Below are 13,146 nucleotides of genomic sequence, written 5' to 3'. Positions count from 1 at the left end.
AAGAACTCTTTCACATATTAGACGAACTCAACATCGATTAGCGTCCGAGGGCGGTGAAGTGGTTATTATCAATTCACCAGTCTCATCTGAAGGCGAATCTAAACCGCCATCTGAGAGCGAGACAAGCTCATTTACTATGGATTCAGTTGATTTGCGTGCAGGAAACATGGCAGCACCTAGGAAGATTACTCTCCAGGAGGCAAAAGCCCCAGATTTTACACTGCAGCCGTATCAAGTGCATCACCATACTGCAGCTACAGATTTTGAACTAAAAACCACACTGACCAAGTTGATGCCCAAGTTTCATGGCTTACCTGCTCAAGAGCCTATCAAGCACCTCAGGGATTTCCAGATAGCCTATTCTACTGTTAGGCATCATGGTGCAGATGAAACTTCCATCCTGTTAACCGCTTTCCCATTTTCTCTTGAGGGAAAGGCAAGGGAGTGGTACTACTCCCAACCTAAAGCAACTGTTACCAACTGGGATACACTCAGGAGAGAATTTTTGGAAAAATACTTCCCATCTAAAGTCACAGATAGACTGAGAAAGGAGATCTCCTGCATTGTTCAAGGTGAATCAGATACTCTCTATGAATATTGGGAGCACTTCAACAATCTCCTGGACGCATGTCCCCATCACATGATTGGTAAACTAGTGTTGATCAGCTAATTCACTCAAAGCATGAACCCCCAGGATAAGACTACACTGGAAGGTGCTAGTAATGGTTCTTTGAAAAAGTACAAAACCGCAGATAAAGCATGGCAACTGATCAGCGACTTAGCTAAGTCCACTAGGAACCACAGACAGAGGCGCACTCCCAAAGCTGTTGCAGAAATTTCCACTAGCAAAGAAACCACTGCTCCAACCCAGAGTATATGTAAAATGACCAACTTACTGAAGCAAATGCAGTTGAATCAACAACAAGCACAACAAGCTCAGCCTTCACCACAACAGAGCCAACAGTTAGTTCCACAAAGAGTATGTGGGATCTGTGCTGATTATAGTCATTATACTGATGAATGCCCACAGCTCCAAGGAGACAACATTGTGGCAGCCACTCACAACTTCTATGACCGCCCGAATCAAGGATACAATCAACAAGGTGGCAACAATAACCATGGATGGCAAGACAACTCCAACCAAGGCTGGAGAGTTATCTAACCATGGCTGGAGGGATAAATTTAACAGAGGAGGCAGAGACAATAATGGAAACCAGAGGTGGAATAACAATAACAACAACAGATAGCAGAATCAGAACCAACCTTACAGAGCACCTCACCTAAGACAAGCACAAGGACCCCAGCAAAACTAACAACAAGTTTCTCAGACTGCTTATTCTAATTCCTCATCAAATGACGAGATGCTTTGTTCTCTTGCACAAGGATAACAAGACATGCATGCTCAGCTGAACTCTAGTCTGAATGGCTTAACTTCCACTTTACGAGATCTCGTTTCCCGAATGGATTCCTTACTTAATTCTACACATCAACCTACAAGCTCTAACGGAATTCTTTCTCAACCACTGCCTAATTCCAAGGATGGCATCAATGCCATCACTCTAAGGTCCGGAACTACACTGTAGGAGAGGAACCATGAAGAGCCAAACCTACCAGAAAATGTGCCAGCAGAGGATGTGGTGGAAGTGGAAGATGCTGAAGAGGAAGAGGACGTTCAAGACATAGTTGAAGAAGAAGAAGCTCAGCCACAAAATGAAACACCAAGGGATGCTGAAGCTACAGATCGTGCCCCTCCTATTCCATTTCCACAACTTGCAAGGAAGCCCAGAAAGCAAATGGAACTTGATCCCAAAATGGTAGAAATATTCAAAAAGGTCGAGGTAACTGTTCCCCTTTTTGATGTTATTCAACAGGTACCTAAATACAGAAAGTTTCTAAAAGATTTGTGTATACATAAGGATAAAATTAATGAATTAGAAACTATTCCTTTAGGTAGTTCTATATCTGCTTTAATGGGAAATATACCTGAAAAATGTAGTGATCCAGGTCCATGTATGGTTAGTTGTACCATTGGAGGTGTAATATTTTCTGACTGTATGTGTGATTTAGGAGCATGTGTTAGTATAATGCCTTTGTCTATATATGATAATTTGAGGCTCCCTCCCTTAAAAAGGTCGGCAGCTCGTTTTGTGTTATCAGATAAAAGCATTATTACAGTAGTTGGAATTGCTGAAGATGTACTAGTGAGCATTAAGGGGCTCACATTTCCCATTGACTTCTACATCCTGGAAATGCCCCCTAATGACTCAGGAAGACCATCATCAATCCTGCTTGGAAGACCATTCCTGAAGACTTCAAAGTTCAAGCTGGATGCATTCTCAGGAACTTACTCCTTTGAGATAGATGGCAAAACAGTGAGTTTTAGTTTAAATGAAGCTATGAAGCATCCTCCAGAAGATCATTCTATCTTCCAATGCAACATTATTGATGAAACTGTAGCTGAAGTTTACCAGGAAGAATTAGAAGAGAAGTACACGGATCAAGGTCCAAGTGTTGGGACACTTTCTGAAAACAATGAAAAGACTTTACCATTATCACCAGTCCCAGATGATCCAGAGCCTAGCTATGAGCATAAACTAGAATTAAAGCCACTTCCTCCACATCTCAAGTATGATTACCTTGAGGACAAGCAGAAGTTCCCAGTTATCATTGCAAGGGAACTCACTTCTCAACAAGAAGAACAACTACTCAGTGTGCGGAGAAAACATAAGAAAGTAATTGGATGGAGCTTGGATGATATAGTAGGCATTAGCCCCCAAATTTGTGAACACAGAATATTCTTAGAAGAGGGAGCAAAGCCTGTCCATCAGCCTCAAAGAAGATTGAATCCCACCATCTTAGAAGTTGTCAAGAAGGAAGTGACCAGGCTACTTGAAGCAGATATTATTTACTCGATTTCAGACAGTAAATGGGTCAGTCCAGTACAAGTAGTGCCCAAGAAGTCTGGAGTCACAACAATAAAGAATGAGCATGGAGAGCTTCTGAAAACTAGAGTGTAGAATTCATGGAGAGTTTGCATTGACTATAGGCGTCTCAACCAAGCCACTCGCAAGGATCATTACCCCTTGCCATTCATTGATCAGATGCTTGATCACCTGTCAGGTAAATCTCATTATTGTTTCTTAGATGGTTATACAGGCTACTTTCAAATTCATATAGCTCCTGAAGATCAGGAGAAGACCACTTTCACATGTCCCTTTGGAACGTATGCTTATAAGAGAATGCCCTTTGGCTTATGCAATGCACCTGCTACTTTCCAAAGATGCATGATGAGTTTTTTCTCTGATCTTATTGAGAACTGTATGGAGATTTTTGTGGATGATTTTAGCATATATGGTGATTCATTTATCCTTTGCTTGGATCATTTATCTAGAGTGTTAGACAGATGTGTTAGTACTAACCTTGTGTTAAATTTTGAAAAATATCACTTTATAGTCAAACAAGGAATTGTACTAGGACATGTTGTGTCTAACACTGGCATTTCTGTAGATCCAGCAAAGGTGGATGTTATTTCTAGTTTACCTTACCCCTCCTCCGTGAGGGAAGTCCGTTCGTTCCTTGGCCATGTAGGTTTTTACAGGAGATTCATTAAGGACTTCAGTAAGGTAGCATTACCTTTATCCAGATTACTGCAGAAAGAAATTGAGTTCGAGTTCAGTGAAAGTTGTATGCAAGCGTTTGATAAGCTAAAGACCGCCCTGACTCAAGATCCAATTGTGAAAGGACCAGACTGGAGCCAGCCATTTAAAATTATGTGTGATGCTTCCAACCATGCAGTAGGAGCAGCGCTGGCTCAGCGCGAAGGTAAGGACCCTTTTGTAATTGCTTATGCATCTAAGACTCTAGATGTCGCTCAGTCTAATTATACTACTACTGAAAAAGAGCTTCTTGCTATTGTTTTTCCTCTGGATAAATTCTGAGCCTATTTACTTGGTACTAAGGTAGTAGTGTACTCAGACCATGCAGCTCTAAAATATTTGTTAGCTAAAAAGGAGTCCAAACCAAGGCTAATACGTTGGATACTACTGCTACAAGAATTTGATTTAGAAATTAAGGAGAGGAGTGGTAACCAGAATTTAGTGGCAGACCACCTGAGTCGCCTTGAGCACATTAAGGGTGACTCCACTCCTATAATTGATAATTTCCCATTTGATAACCTACAAGCAGGATCCGAAGTAATTCCTTGGTATGCACCTGTAGCTAATTATCTAGTTAGCCACACTTTTCCTCCAAATTTTACTAAGCACCAGAGAGACAAGCTGAAAAGCGAGTCCAAATATTATATATGGGACGATCCATATTTATGGAGGTGTGGTGCTGACCAGGTAATTAGACACTGTGTGCCTCAATCAGAATCCCAGTCTATTTTAGAGGCTTGCCACTCATCTGAGAGTGGAGGACATTTTGGCCCTCAAAGAACAGCCAAAAAAATTCTAGACTGTGGATTCTGGTGGCCTACTCTTTTTAAAGATGCTGCTAAATTTTGTAAATCTTAATTCCCATGCCAAAGGTTTGGTAATATATCCAAGAGGGATGAGATGCCTCAACAGCTTATGCTTTTCTGTGAAATTTTTTATGTTTGGGGCATTGACTTCATGGGTCCGTTTCCAAATTCTAATGGTTATTTTTATTTACTGTTAGCCATAGATTATGTTTTTAAATGGGTGGAAGCAATTCCTACCCGTACTGATAATGCTAACACTGTTGTTTCTTTTGTTAGAAATCATATTATCTGCCGCTTTGGATCACCACGAGCGATCGTGAGCGATCAAGGCACCCATTTTTGTAACAGGAGACTAACAGGATTACTGAAAAAGCATGGGATAATTCACAAAGTAGCAACAGCTTACCATCCCCAGACCAATGGGCAAGCAGAAGTCTCTAACAGAGAGATTAAACATATTCTGGAGAAGATAGTAAAACTTCATAGGAAGGACTGGAGTGCCAGGCTACAAGATGCACTCTGAGCATATAGAACAGCATACAAGACACCCATTGGGATGAGCCCCTTCCGCTTGGTATATGGAAATGCTTGCCACCTCCCCGTCGAGGTGGAACACAGGGCTTTCTGGGATGTACAGGAATGCAACATGAATCCTACAAAAGCTGGTGCTGAAAGAAAGCTGCAACTAGCAGAACTAGAGACTCTACGCCTAGAAGCATATGACAACTCTAGGCGTTACAAGGAGAAAATGAAGGCTGTCCATGACAAGCACATTAAAAAAAGAGAATTTAGACCAGGGGAGTTAGTTCTTCTATATAACTCCAGACTGAGGCTCATACCAGGTAAATTGAGATCAAGATGGGAAGGTCTATACAGAGTAGAGAAAGTAGAGCCATATGGATTTTTCCACCTGTGTCATCCTGTTAACTCCAAATTTCTTAAGGTTAATGGACATCGCCAAAAGCTTTACCATGGTGAGAAGATGAAGAATCAAAAGGAACTAGAGATCTTCCTCTTGGAAGATCCACCAAGAGAAGCTGAATGAGCCTAACGAACGTCCAACTTAAGGACGTAAAAGCAAAGTGCTAGGTGGGAGACAACCCACCATGGTATGATCGTTCCATTTCAGTCTTAGTTTTATTTTTACTTTATTTTATTGTGTTAATGACTCTTCTCATCATCCCTGCATATAGCTGCATATAGTTTGCATGAGCATCCTGCATAATTCAAAAAAGAAAAAAAGAAAAATGCACGCGACGCGACAGAGTCGCTGACGCGTCCGCGTCACCAGTGCGTTGGGAAGAAAACAAAGTGAACAGAGAGTCACGTGAGAGCGTCGCTGGAGGCGTGCCTTAGGCACAAATATGATCACGCGACTGCGTCACCCACGCGGCCGTGTCATTTGCGACATAAGCCTCCCACGCGTTCGCGTCACCCACGCGAACGCGTGACCCTAAAAATTCGACGTAAATAGGTGTATGGCAGCATGTTGCGATGGAGCTGGGCTGGAATGATGCTAGAAGCACCAGCCTCGTCATGCGACCACATGCCCACGCAGCCGCGTCGTCCTCAAAACATCACCATTCACGCGAACGCGTCAACCACGCGATCGCGTCACATTAAAAATTTGGCAAAAAGAGTTTGAAACAGAGAGTTGCGCAAACGCACGGCTGCTCTCGCGCCATTCGCATAATTCAAGTCACGCGACCGCGTGACCCACGCGTTCGCGTCACTTGATAAATTCACATGCCACGTGACCGCGTGACCCACGCGTCTGTGTCGCATGCGGCGCACAAAATATCCAGATCAGCTAAAATATCTTATCTTTTCTTCCCCAAATCCTAATTTTTTGTTTCCTTTGTTATTTCTTTCTTCCCCCTTCTTCCTTCTTACTCTTTCTTAATTTTTACTCTCCCTCTTTTCTTTCTTTTTTACCACCATTATCAAGGTTTTTATTTTCTTTTTCCTTCTTTACTTTCTCATTATTATTCTTATTTTTATTATGTTTTCTTCTTTCTTTTTCTTTCTACTCTCTTTCTCTACATTTTCTTTTCGTTTCTTTATTTTTTCCTTTTAATTGGTGTTAGAAACTTATTTCGGTCTTTATTTTCTATATTTTGCTTGTAGATTATCATGGATCTGTTTGACAATTATTCTCACTCTTTAAAGGGTTACTTGCATGTCTACTTTATATTTTCAAAAACATATTTACCATGTATGCCAAGTGTTTGTGAAAAAGTCCGTATGGAATCTTGTACTACTTTCATGTTATGATACTACCTTAATGCTTGCTTTTCACAAAAAACCTTTTATATTTTATTGATTAAAATATAATTGTCCATACAAATAGATTGTTAGTTTGAATGATGTGGTAATCTAACTTGGACATTGAATGCTTGATCTATGATACTCATGCCTTTGCCAGCATGCCAATAAACATCTTGCATTTAATTGTCATCACATGCACATACTATCTTACCTATGATGAACTTTTCACATGTAGTCTAGACCATGTGTTAACGACATCCCTCTTTACCGTGCATTGATTACCACTCATAATATTCGCTCCCTTGCTCGAACCCTTCGCTTTACATATTACTCTCTCTTTCTTTTTTTAGGATGGCCACCAAGAAAGGCAAGGAGAAAGCTACTCCCAAACCACCAGCAAGGAGAGGAACAAAAAGAGCATTAGTGGCAGAGCCATCTTTAACAGCAGTAAAGCCCTCAACAAAAAGAATCAAGAGGATTATCAAGGTTGACGAAAAAGAAAGAGCTTTCCCAACAAAGGACTGATGCACGGAAAACTTGTCTCTCAACAAATTCCCCTTCGGCAAGTGTACCGAATTGTCGTCAAGTAAAACTCACAATAGAGTGAGGTCGAATCCCACAGAGATTAACGGATTAAGCAATCAATAGTTAATTGATTATCCTAGTTAGACGATTCAGATTTGGATGATGAGTAAAAAGGGAATGTAAATGGCATAAAAGTAAAGAAAGCAATAAAGTGCAAAAAAGTAAAATGGCAAGAAAAGTAAATGTAAGAACTAAAAATAAAATGAACATTGGGATCAAGAGATATTGCAATCCACCGGATCAAGTTCATTCTCATCTCTTCCTCAATCAATGCATTCATTGATCTCCTTGGCAATCTTAATTGATCGAATTCCAATTTCTTGGAATTCAATCTCTCAAATCTTGATCAATAGCCAATTCCTTGGTCAATTGCTCATGAGAAGAGATAAAGTATGGTCACTGATTATACCACATGCATTTCCCAAATCAAGTGTTGGAAGGATTATAGTCACATATCCATCCACACCCAATTTGGTCCAACATGAGAAAGCATTTCTAGCATGATCTCTTCATTCCTCTTTCAAGGTTCAAAAGAGATCCAAGTATGAATAGTTTCTTTTCCAAGATTACTACCCAATTGGATGAAGATCGAAAGCTCTCTAGTAAAATCAAGAGGAAAGAAAGAAGAAGAAGAATAAGAACTACACTTAATCCATTGAATCACAATAGAGCTCTCTAACCCAATGTAAAGAGTTAGTTGATCATTGCTCTACAAAAATAGAAAAGAAAGAAAAAATGCAGAAAAGTAAAGATGAAGATTGAAACTAAAATTGAAAATTCAACATTCATAAATGAAAATTACAACTAAAAGAAAGAGAAGGAAAAGTGTGTGAGGGGAGGGAGTCCGAAGACCCCTCTTCAATCCCCCATTCCAGAATTTCCCCCCTTTTAACGTTAGAGGCCACGTTAACTAAGTTAACGTGGACTCTAACGTGGCCACTTGTGAGCATTGGCCAACGTTAGTGACAATGTTAAGTGTCACTAACGTTGGCTCAAATTCCCTTCTTCACATTAGAGTTCACGTTAACTTAGTTAACGTGACTCTTAACGTGGGTAATGATGGCTTCGAGAGCGTCATTGGCAGTCACTTTTCTCATTAACTTTGCAAGTTACCTCCCATTCCTTGCTTCCTTTGGTCCTGAAATCAGGCAATAGAGTGCATCAAAGTTCTAGTCCAAGTCATGGGTAATGCAGAATACAATTTGTCACTAAACTCATGCAAAATCCTTATGAAATCATGTAAAATGCACAATGTATGCTTGAATCAAGGTGTAAGTGAATATCTACCCAAAACTAGCTTATTTCCTAAGAAAATGCATGAAACTATCCTAAAAACAGTAAAGAAAAGGTCAGTGAAACTGGCCAAAATGCCCTGGCATCACAACACTAAACTTAAAGCTTGCTTGTCCCTAAGCAAGTACTGGAACAAGAGAATGATGAATGGGATACCAAGAGAAATGAGTCATTCTTGTGGAAGTCATGTCCCTGGTTTTATGGTGGTTTCATGCATAGCAACTTAGGTTCATTCCTGGCTTTCAGACCTTTATCATATCCTAGAATACTCACGATGATTGCATCCCATGAAACTTTTATTTATTGATCCTTTTGTTGTTATTTCAGGGCTTATTTGTGTTCTTAGGCTAAGTGTTCTGTAAGGGGGCAACTCTTTAAAATAAGCTTTCAGCCAACACTCCCGAACCAGTTGGTTCAAGGTGCCAGGTGTTGAGACACCCCTAAGGACTTACTCCCTCAAGTCTCTCCCCCATACATACACACCACAGGCATATAGTTTATTCATTTTCTTTTCTTGAGGCCTTGGTGTCCAGCACCTCTTTGGGTTACTAAATGTTCTGTGGTGAGGGTTACTCTTGATAGTGGACTTTCAGCTGATAATCCCGAGTTAGTTAACCCAAGTTACCAAGTGATAAGGCACCCCTAAGAGCTTATTAATCCAAGTAGATCCCTCACAAAGGAACACCACAGACACATGCCTCAAGATTTAAAACCATTGGTGCCTAGCCTTATTGCTTAGTCTTTTTCTTTTATTCCTCAACTTTGATTGTTCTTTCCCTTTTTCTTATTAGGATCTTCTTATTTATCTAGTCTCATGGGTGTGTCTCAAGTATATTATTCATGACAGATAGTTGTCTTCCCACCTTATGGTTGAACCAATTTAGCTAACTTATGATCCCACCAAAAACTCATGAATGCACTTCCATATTATGAACTCCACTCTGGTCTTTTTTTTAAAACACACTCATTCTCTTTTTCATTTGATTTAAAGGGACAAACATACAATTAAGTAAGGAGATGGTGTAGTAACATAAAGACTAGTACAAAGAGACTTTCTTCAATACCAAAAACTTAAAAGACAGAATTGAAAAAGGTTTAAACATAACATGGAAGCAAGTTCTATTTCATACAAGATCTTCCTTATTTAAAACATAGAGAAAGATGGAACAAAGAAGGAACTCCACCACCTTTTACTCTTGTGGTCGTCCATGCTCTTTTCCTTGCTTGTCCTCCTTGTTTCCTCTTGCATTTCCTCGCATCCGTGCCAATCTTGCTTGCTTCCAATCCTCAAGTGCCTTCCTCACTGACTCGTGACTCTCTTCCACCCTTTGTCTTTCCTCTCGTGCTAATTCACCCTTCATTTCTTCATACCGGGCTATTCCTGGATGCAATATTGGCAGCTGTCCTACTAAGTAGCCGAGCCTGGCTTGAGTGTTTATGTGATGTCCTGTCTCGCTCATGTAAACTCCTTCTGCGAATGCCCTTTGCTCGTCCAATAGTTCTGCCTGTTCTATTTGTCTTCGATGCATCTCATGTATGTGTGCCACTTGATGTGCTTGGATGTTGATTAGCCTCTGGATGGATTCTTGTTGCTCATTTTGCCTTTGTTCCATCCTGTTGAATGTTTCTCCCCATTGTTGTCCTTGACTTAGTTGTTGTTCCATCATTTGCCTTTGTCACTCACCTTGCTGAGTCATCCATCTTGAGAGTGCTTCCTCTTGCTGCCCCATCATCTGTAGTTGAAGCTCTTTCTGTGCTCCTTGGCTTTCCAAATATTGTCTAGACAAGCCATCAATGGCTTCCTGCAATTGGTGCATGTCCAAGGTCTGTTGTGCTTGCCCCTCTAAGACTTGTCCTTCCACTACTTGAGGGGATGTCCTCTTCCTTTGCTTCCGTTGAGGCAGGGGGGATGTTGTAGTATTTATCCTTCGTACAGTTATTGGGATGCCTTCCTTTATCCACATGGGGTCCTCATCTTCATAAACTACCCCAGCTTTCTTGCATATTCGGTAAATAGTGCTGGGGTAACCTAACGTTCCTCTTGAGTCGCTTTTTTCTGCCATCTTTCTAATGCCTTCAGCTATGAGTTCATGAACCTTGATTTATCCTCCCTTCAGTATACAGTGCACCATCATGCCTCTCTTGATATTCACCTCCGAGTTATTTGCAGCTGGGAGAATAGACCTTCTCACTAGCTCAAACCACCCCTTGGCTTCAGGAGTAAGATCTGTTCTCTTGATGAACTTTGGTTTCTTTCCCGCACCCCTTTCCCAGTCAGCTCCGGGTACACAAATGTCTCGCAAAATGTGGTCATAATTGGGATTGTCCAATCTTGAGTGATAACTTTCTTCTTCAAACTGTATAGACCGTAGCTTCAGTGCCCTCATGACATTCATGGGACCAAAATCCACCATCTTTCCTCTCACAAAGCTTGTATATGACTCATCTTTCTTATCATATCGGACCGCATTTGCATAAAATTCTTTTATGAGATTTGCATTCACCTTAGTGACAGGGTCAGTGAGGAGCTCCCATCTTCTCTTTTCTACCTTCTCTGTGATTTCAGGACATTCAGTTTTCTTCACTTGAAATCCCAGCTCATAAATGATTTCCTTGTCAACTATCCACCCGTATTGCAATGCATGATGCAAGCTTCTAAATCTCTTTTCATCATACGGGTGCTGCTCCATGGGTTCCTTTCCCTTCCTTCTTTTAGAACTCGAAGACGCCATGAATGATAGTTAATTTGTGAAGGTGGTAAAGTTGTGGAGACTTTTGGTTGTTTAGGGTTTTATTGCAATGAAGAGAGTGAGGGGGAAATGTTTGTAATGGAGTAAGGAGTTTCTTGTACCGAAATGAAGAGTTGTGAAGAGTGGGTGATGACCATGAAGGTGGGTACGGAACAAGGGTCATATATAGGGACGTTGTGAGAGAGTGGAGGGTGTGGATTGATGGAGTGGTTACTTGATGGACGGTTGGGGTTATGCATGGACAAAAGACAAGGATCATTACTTTATGATGGAGATTGCTCGGTCTTTTAGGGGTCCCATTTTTCCAATGTTGCATGGCAACATTTTCCAATGTATTTCCTTTTTAGAACAAGTGTGTAGCCCCTCCTTTTGTGGTGTCCGATCCTTCTTTGTTTAGTTGTCCAATCCATCCCTTTTAATGCTTCTTTTCTTTTCCTATAAAGATAAAATAAGAAATGTAAGACATAATATCAAAAAGACAATTTAGCCTTTACGGCTATAATTAATAAAGAAAAGAAAAGATTAGATTGTTTATTCATGAACTCCAACTAACTAACTAACTGTGTATCCTTATATGCATTTTGGTGGCACCATGGGGTGACACCAAACTTAATTTGAAGCACTGTGATGAAAAGTTCTGTTCAAAGCTCCAAGACTAGCATGCTCTCTATTGCATTCATGCTTTCTTGGTATGCTTTGAACACTAAACTTGTTCTTCACTATATATACTGCAATATAAGAACGTCGCCAAGTTTGGGTTGGAATTTATGAATATTGACTTATTTATTAGTAAAAGCTAATAAAACATGGGTTGTCTCCCATGAAGCGCTTCTTTAGCGTCACTAGCTTGACGTTTCTCCTTCATCAGGGAGGTTGATAATGCTTCAAGTCCTCCCCTCTTGCCTTGGACTTATATCCATTGGTTGTATCAATGATCTCCACATGTTCCAAGGAGAGGACTCTGTTAATAGTGAAGACCTTAGGTAACTGAGATGGTACAGTGGGGAGATCAGGTGGGATATCTGGGAAGTAAGCTGAGATCACTTTATCTCCTGGAGAGAAATCTTTCGTAGGGATCTTCTTGTTCCTCCACCCCCTTGGTACCTTCTTCTTTGTCTCTTTTGATGCTTCCCTGCTCTTGGCGACTTCTTCTTCTAAGTGAATTTTGTTGTTGTCTTCACATGCCTCTGGTGGTTTAGGTTCCTCCAGCTTCTCCTTGAGCTGTGACGATTGATGTTTGCCTTGTTCATCATTCAGTGGGGTTTTTGGATGCGTTGGTGGTGCCTCAGTGCTTGTTTCCTCTGCCAGCATCTCATTATGATCATTGCTTGGTTCTTTATTTTCTTGGTCAGCTTCTTGGGAGAGTTTGAAGACATTTAAGCTAAGTTGTTCATCATGGATCCTCAATATTAGCTCCCCTCGCTCCACATCTATGAGTGCTCTGGCTGTAGCTAGGAATGGTCTTCCCAATATGATTGGGTGAGTGTGACTCTCTTCCATGTCCAAGATGACAAAGTCTGTTGGGAGGTAGTATTTCCCAACCTTTAACAACACATTTTCCACCACCCCTATTGCTTGTTTTTGAGTTTTGTCAGCCAGCCTGATGACCACATCTGTGGGCAATATCTCATTGATCTGCAGTCTCTTCACCAGGGCTAAGGGCATTAAGTTGATGCTTGCTCCCAAATCGCAGAGTGCTCTATCAAACATTGTTTCTCCTATGGCACAGGGGACATGAAAACTCCCTGGATCTTTTCTTTTCGTAGGCAACTATGGTTGAATGAGGGC

This window comes from Arachis hypogaea, chromosome 16 (genome assembly GCF_003086295.3).
Source record: "Arachis hypogaea cultivar Tifrunner chromosome 16, arahy.Tifrunner.gnm2.J5K5, whole genome shotgun sequence".
NCBI lineage: Eukaryota > Viridiplantae > Streptophyta > Magnoliopsida > Fabales > Fabaceae > Arachis > Arachis hypogaea.
The sequence above is the reverse complement of the archived record's forward strand: the minus strand, read 5'-3'. Positions refer to the sequence as shown.